Source organism: Morone saxatilis, unplaced genomic scaffold (genome assembly GCF_004916995.1).
Source record: "Morone saxatilis isolate NCDOM2014 unplaced genomic scaffold, NCSU_SB_2.0 Contig2, whole genome shotgun sequence".
Taxonomy (NCBI): Eukaryota; Metazoa; Chordata; class Actinopteri; family Moronidae; genus Morone; species Morone saxatilis.
In genome coordinates, this window is record NW_023339762.1 from 2,599,747 (window position 1) to 2,607,294 (window position 7,548).

The window sequence follows — 7,548 nt, forward strand, 5'->3', positions numbered from 1 at the left end:
CAGGAGGAGCCGGGGATCAAACCGACACCGTCCGATTAGGGGACGACCCGCTCTGCCTCTGAGCCACAGCCGCCCAAGACAGCATCAGATCACATTGTGGGCCCTTGCTCACTCTTCGCACTGCATGCACTCTGTGCTTTTCTTCTGTTGTTGCTGCGTGTACGTGGTCAGCATTAGTTCAGAGGAATCACATGATAAGTAAGATTGTTTTTACAATCAAAAAACATCTTGTCTTTTAAAGGTAGGGTAGTCAATCCTGTTCAGAAGAAAGTTTTGTTATACTGGGTGAAATGGTCCTCCTGTTTCAGAGGAACTCATTCGTTATGTCTTCAGAAAAAAGAACGGCAGAAAATCAGCAGCTCTCTGTCAGCTGCCGGAACCGAGAAAACTTCGACCAATCCGTGCCTTCGGTCCGAAAGAGCAACAACAACTCAGGTGCGCTTCATCGTCTAGTTCTGCAGCCCGCCTCTGTCCGCTGCCCTGCGCGGCGCGCACTATGTAGCTGTTGCCGGAAACAAACAGCACACTTCTCTGCAGAACGCCAAGAAGTTCCAAGAATGACAGGTTTCATGCTAAATTCTGAGCAATAACTGAGAACGTACGTCTTCACACCAGTTACTTGTACGGCTTACCGAAGAAAAAGGCAAAAGAAAAGAAAGCCGGAGGGAGAAAAGGCACTAACAAAAAGCGCTCTGGATACAACAAGAGTCAAAGCCCAGAGTAACATCATGTAGCTTTTGAGCGGTGGAGAAGCAACTGAGGGATCAGAAGTGTCTGAAAAGTGATGCCGACGGTTGCTGCTTCTTTCTGCTGGACAGGGTAATTTTTTGCTTTGGGGATGATTTGTTTTTTTTCATAGAATACCTGTAACTTAGCCTAACGTTTGTAGCTTGTATTAGCCGTCGAATGCTAATTTACTCTCCTGTGAGTTTAACACAGGGTCGGGACCTAAGTATGAAGTATAGTATAGTTGATTGTATTCAATTATGGAAGATATTACGCTACCCATAGTGTCGTCAGTGTGTGCATTATTATTGTGATAAAAAGACGTAATATATTGGCTTTTACGTTTTACAACTGCGGTGATGTAAGGGTAGGCTTAAACGTTAACGCGTGCCAGTTTGTAGGGGCGTGGGCTTGGACCCCGACACACTGACGGGAGGGGGGGGGAGAGGGGTGGAACCATGAGCCAATCAGAGGAGGCAGGAGGCGGAGCTATTTTCAAACCTTGCTAGCTCTCTCGCTAGCTTTCCAAGATTACCAACCCCAGCTTTAATATGCGTGTGATTAAGTAATTCACAGAGAATAATAAAAAGGAATGCTCAATTCATGGCAAATCACTCACTAATAATAATAATATTAGTATTATTATATATTATATATAATCCACATCACAAATTTAAACAATGATCTTCTCCGTTTCTTCCTTTATATGTCACCAGGGTCCATATTTACATTTACATACACCAGGATTCTGTGCCGGAAAAATCTTTTATTCAAAACCAGTATGAAACGTACAGGCACCATCCACACGAGTGTGGAAAACAATATTTCAGCTCTGCGGTATATAATCACTTCAGTTCTTTTCACATCATGAGTGACAGGTTAGTATGCAGGGTGCTGCTAGTGTTTTAAGAGAAAATAATGTCAAAGCATTTAGAAGCTACGCAGCACCTCACAGCTACCAGTCAAGCCTTCAGATGTTATTAACTACATTGGCATGCACGTGAGTCTGACAGGCTGTGTTTGGTACACCAGTCACAACAAGAGGAGCCAGTGGATCATTAATGATTGAACCCAGGCCTCGGTCGTGCTTTCCGCCACAACGAGCTGAGCACCAACTGTTCCGGCTTAATGATGATGGATCTCCTCATGGTCTTCACTTGTTTATTTTTTACTTATTTGTTTATTTGTCTGCTTATTTACCCTCTAGGTAGTGAGGTGGTGTTGTGGGGATAACTTCTTGTGTGATTAACGAGATTGATTTTAACAAGCGCAGCATCATCTGTGTAGCTGCAATTGAAACCTACAGTCCCCTCTGGATAATAAAAATAACAAATAGAGACCGATACCCTTTCCTGCCCATTACTCTAAAAAGCCTGAAGATAGTTCCCTCGCTATGTTGAAAAAGTAGCAAGAAGGCAGCATTTAGTATTTCCAAGGCATTTGGTTTTTGCTGTAGGTATTATATCAATTTTAGGAGACTGGGTTGAATTTATATATTATTATTTTAGATATTACAATACAATTAGGAGAGAGTGAGTCAAAACTTTGATGCTACAGTACATTAAGTCATAATTAGTCTTAAGTTGTTTTTATTTTTTGATGTAAATGAATTTTTACTGACAATTTTCGAACTGGACCTCCTGGAAGATCCAAACATACCTTTTTATCTCCAAACATACCTTTTGCTGATTTTGGCCAAAGAGTTCTATTTTTACTTCAAAAGTTCATACCTTTTTCAAAAACACATCAGGCATCTGTAGATATTCTGTTGCATACAGTCCGATTTTAATGATGTGAATTCCTCTCAAGCAGTTCTCTCCGAGAGCTTTCTTGGTCTTGAAAAACTCTATGAAGGCTTCTTGTAGCCTTCTCCTGCATATCGGCGTCAGTAACTTTAATTTTAGTCTTACACAGCTGCAGAGAGGAACCTATGGTTGCTAAATGTTCGTTGAAGGGTCAGAATATTTGTTAAGGGTTGCCAAAACGTTTGCATACAACTGTACATATTTTTAAGTTATTGAAAGCAGGTAATTGTAATCTACAAATGTTTTATGCTATGAAAATACATCTGTCATTACGTTACCTATTGAGTTACTTATTTCTGTTTTATCATGCCTACCTTTCATGTATTTGTTTGTCTTTCCTTGGTGGAAATGGGCTACCATATAGAAATGGAGAACTGACAATGAATCACATCCAATTATTCGTCTAAATCTCAGCAGAGGCAAAGTGAAATTGTAAAGACGCTAATTTACACAATAAAGCAATGCAGCTGAGTCGAAAGCTCTTTTTGTTGTTCACTTTATCTCACCATCAGCAATAGCTTAGTTTACTGATGCTCAACAGTCATTTGTCTGGCCTTTGCTCTACCTATACGTGTATTCCCTTCTCCTTCTCCCACTGATTGATTCCTCTGTGTTTTGTGTCATCCTGCTATGGATGAATGATGATGTTTGCCTCTCTGACAACCAGTCGATACCTCATTTTGTTTCATTTTCAGGTGCCTCGTGCTGTGTGTGTGTATGTGTGAATGTGTTCTTTTGTGTGTTTTCTGTTTAAGTTTGTTTACATATTTCTGAGAAAGCACTCATTGACTCCATTGCACTGATTATGACCTCATCCTCACACTCGCTGTGTTGATTTAAACAACCCTGTGTTAGTATGTGTGTGTGTGTGTATTCCTGAGATCCGCTACTCGTGCCTTTATGTCTGTGCGGAGTTGTCACGAGCAGCAGCACAGCACAGTGAGCGGGACTGAGTGGGTGTTACGCTGGAATAATGATGACAAAGAGCCACCTGTCAGAGCTCAGGCTCTTTCAGAATGTCATTTCACACTGAATGGGTAATCAGGTCGGTGGTGTGTGAATCGGAAGGCTGCAGAATTAAGGGCTTTTCAAACTTTTTAATGTCAAGTATCCTTTCGTAGAGGTGGGGAAGGCAGGAACACTCACACGGGGAAAATAATATGGTATGGGACACCTGTCTGAGAGAGGGAGACTTTAGAATTATTAGATTTAGTGCAGCATAAAGAGGTGTGTGTTGTAGAATAGAATAATGAGGCGGAAACAACAGGGAGTTCTATTCTTTGCAGATAAATTATAGGGGTGCTATCTTGTGACTGAGATCTATCTAGACATAATTTAGACATAAATTAATGTTAAATTAAAACTTTTAGTTTGCTGAGTAATTTATAATCTCGCTCACTGGATCATCAAATAGCAGTCAAACTAGGCTGATTGGAAGGTGAAATGTCTTATAGGAATAGTTCAACATTTTGGGAAATCTGTTAATTTGCTGTCTTTCTGAAAGTAAGGGTTAAAGAGCACAGAGTTAAAGTACATGTTTACCCTAGCTTAGCATAAAGACTGGACACTAGGGGAAACAGCTAACCTGCCTCTGTCCAAAGTTTAAAAAATACACCTCTACATATATATCTTGTATGTTTAAAGGGCAAATGTGTAGTATTTAGCGGCATCTAGTGGTCTAGTTTAAGATTGCAACTCCCTCGCTTCACCCTCCCCTTCCAAGTGCAAAGCAGAAACTATAGTGGCCAAATAACCCTATCTCTCACTGGCAGGCACGCAACCTTATTCATAACGGTACCTTGAACGCTCAGGTTCAGGCAAGGTCACAAAATAATTATTAAATGTGTCTACAAAACATCTATCTTCGGTTGTATATCCCCCAAAAGTACCCATATGTGCCGGTCTGAGGTATTGCTCCAAAACACTACCAGAGGTCACAAACTCAACACGGGGTATCTGTAAACTCCATTTCCATTAAGATAGTTGAGAATGAATGTGGGAGATAATAAGGCTTAAAGCCCCTTCACACCCATGCTTCAACCACACTGGTGTTCTCACTGCAGTTTCGTCATTATAAAGGACTGCATGGCAACAAACAGGTGAGGTTGGTCATTCTTATTAGCACATATAGAGTTTGACAACATCACGTAATTCCCAGCAGAGCTCCCACCCAGCTTACACTTGGCTAGAGGTCTAATTGACCGTACTAATTGGAAACACCTGCATGGGTGTGCGGTGCCTTTAAAGTGTGTTGTTTGCATACTTCATCCTAACAAAACGGTCAGTGTCTGACTCTAACCAGGATAACAACAAGAAGTAAACCCACATGCAAACCTCTTTTCATTCATTTTCATTCATATTATGCTTTTTCTGCATTCTGTAGTTTTGACCCATTTACATTGTTTTCACACTGAAACTGTGATACCGTAATAAACTGTTCCTTGCTCCTGTAGCTACCTGGTCTAATAAAACATTATCAGCAGCTGCAGTTTAGTTTGATTGCAGAACATGTTTTCATGTCAATCCTCTAGTGGGACAAACTGTCATAGTCCTAATGTCTTTTCTTTTTAAACACTTTGTCCTCGTTATATATAGCAACACCATTATTTTGTTTAGAAGCCAGTTGAAAAGAATGTGATTTTGTTTTAAATTTACTTCATGATTAATATTATATTCATTATTAAATAATGTATTCAATGCAGCATTCGGGTTAGTGGGAAGTGTTTGGCAAAATAGCTGTGGACAGGGACAGTTGAAGAGAGGCAGGGAATGGGGAGAAAGGGGATGACATGCAGCAAAGACCCAGGCCACTATGGTAAGAACTTAGTATGTGGGGCACATGTGCTACCAGATTAGCTAACAGGGCGCCCTTGGGACAGTCAATATTAATGGGATCTTTACCAACCTTTGGCCCTAGTAAAATTACACACAATGCCCTAGCATACAAAATAAAACACATCTGCAACTCAACATTGTCTGTCTAGTGGAAAGAAAATAATTAATTAAACTGATTTTACATGATTTTAAATCATCCTCTGGAATTTTGTATGTCACAAATATTGACATTTTCTTTCCTGATGAGAGGAATTGGTTGTAATCCTTGCATGTCAGTTTATGTGAAGCTGCCTAAAGAGGAGAGTTTTGCTTCTGTCTCTTCACAAGTGCAGTATTACATTTAAACCCAGTTGCATCATTTGGCCCTGCATCCAAATGCTGTCATGATTTATGAAGCTTTTTATATGAGTTACATTACAACAAAGATGCAATAATTAGCTCTATTTTTATTAAAGCAGATTAGACAATAGGTTGACATTTGTTCTTAAACACAATCTCTCCTATTTGCTCTGTTGAGTGTCCTTTGTATCACCTGCCTGGCCTGCTGTTTCCTACAGTGGCCACTGGGAGGCAGAGGCTCAACACTGCTGAACCATGTATCTCAGCAGTGTGTGGAAGGGCCAACAGTAAACTACAACAGCAGATTTCACTAACTAGTCCTTTACTCCCTGCTTGCCTATTTTTATATTTTCAGCTTCTATTGTTTGTTGGGCCACATGATGGAGTTACCTCTGCTGCAAAGCTTTTCAAACTTCCACTGCTTTCACACTTGTGCTATTGACTTGATCAAGTTAAAGGACAGGTTTTTAAAGTCTGTCTTAAAACAATGTGCCCATATGCAGACTGAAACTGCTTTTGCTTGCTGAAATCTTTTCTCGTGTTCATACTGGCAGTTAACAGATCTGCTTCCTCTTCCAGTGTAAGTAATGGGGGGACACAATCCAGAGTTCTCTACTATCTACTAGTTCTGTGCAAAAAATACATACCAAAGTTTATCTGAAGCTAATTAATTTTGAACTGAACTGAGTGCATATCATCAAAACTTAGTGTTTTATCACAAAACTCACTCTTTGTCTTACCTCTACCACAGCTAAGCAAGGAAAATGATGAAGAATGAGGAAAAGAAGTTTACAAAAAGACTGTAGCACCTAAGTTATGGTGGGTGTGGTACATTACATAAGCATTATTTTTTATGAAACAAGTTTTGCACGTTTAAATGTTTAGCTTTAGCGAACAGTATGGCAGGAGGAATGGTTATCCTTTAATGTGTGCTTCCTGTATGAATTTCCTCAAACACATACACAAACACAACAGTGTCTAGACTTAGTTGCAGTGCTTTACCAAGAAGCTCACCTATTGCCCTGTGTGGGAAATGAACTCATTCACTTTGAATCACTAATTCTCTGCCTCTTTACACTCAGTGAAGTAGAACCAAGGCTTAATATCGACGGCTTATTCTCATCCAGCTAATCAACAATCACTTAGTGATGAAGGCAAGGAGAAATATATTCACTGACTGTGTCATTAGCAACAGTATAATGTTCTTACTCTTTTCATTTACCCCCCCCCCCCTTCATCCTGAAAATATGGAGCCATTACCAAAGACCTTGTGTCATGACAACAACTGTGTAGTAATGGAAAGAAAATATGCTTTTAAATCCATATAAGATTTGAATTACTGAACAGCAGGCAATGGTAATTAAGTCATTTATCTGTTTTGGAATGACATTGTGTTTCACTTCAAGGCTAATGTTTTCCACACAAGGGCAATACTTCCCACAAGAACTTTTATACTCGAATGGCTGTCTCTAAAAAAAGTATTGCTGTTACAAGATTTCTTCAATTTAACTCTTACACTTTTAATAGTACCTTAGAATTATAGCTTGTGTGGTATTAAATCTAAAGTTCAAGCTTTTGAAATAGCTAATGGCAATTATTATGGAGGCACTGCAGTTTATTCTAGTGATTAATATGTTAATATGTTCTAAACAAAGATATTACGGACTAAAATGTTAAGTCTGGATACATTCAACTAACATTTTCTGCCTTTTGAACATTTAGGTTACAAAGAAACAACCACCCACAAACCTTTTCCCGTAAACAATAGTTACAAAAGGAGTTGTTAATACATCTCTCTTAGCGTCACAAACACACAACTCCAAGTCACAGAGATGCCACATGG